Source organism: Eimeria mitis, genomic scaffold (genome assembly GCF_000499745.2).
Source record: "Eimeria mitis Houghton genomic scaffold, Emh_scaff1727, whole genome shotgun sequence".
Classification (NCBI taxonomy): Eukaryota; Apicomplexa; class Conoidasida; order Eucoccidiorida; family Eimeriidae; genus Eimeria; species Eimeria mitis.
This window is the reverse complement of record NW_013570044.1, coordinates 7,168-7,859: the sequence shown is the minus strand read 5'-3', so window position 1 is coordinate 7,859 and position 692 is coordinate 7,168.

Here is a 692-nt window from a genome sequence, read left to right as displayed (position 1 = left end):
GCCTGCGGTAGAAGTAGTCGGGAGCTGAGACGGTGTAGTTGAGGAGACAGCTGGAGTCCATGAGGGGACAATCGGGGAAATCAGCAGCTGTTGTTGCTGTCTCCTCCGCGTATACAACGGCTCCTCTTGAGCCGCATATTGCTAGCCACAGTCCTACAAGGAATACAATCCCCCAGGGGCCTCCTAGGGACCTCCGCCAGGTATGCGCCCGCGGGCGCCCCTGGCTCGGCATTCTAAGCGACTGCTGGGGTGGACTGTTACAGACACAGCATGCTGCCGCCCCAGGAGTGCTGGGCCGGGCCTCTACAGAATGAAACGCACTGCCAAAACCGTGAGACGTCTTGAGGGCTGTATTCACCGCCCTCGAGCTTGCCTCTCTTTCGCTACAACCTACACGAATCAAACTTTCCTGCGCAAGAACAGACCCGCGGCGTAGGAAGCCGCATGCATCCCCATTGCTGGGCTCACAACTGTTGCCGTTTGCACCCACGGTACTCACGCTGCTGCTACATGGCTCCCCTGGGGCCCTCGAGCAGGAATGAGGGGGTGCGCAGGGCGGGGTGTATGAACTGCTGCAGCGACGCCGTCGTGACAGAGCCGCCCGGTCTCTGCGACTCTGCCTCATGGCATCGGAGAAGAGAACCAAACTCTGCACGTAACACGGACAAACATAGAAGAGAGGCAAACGCGCG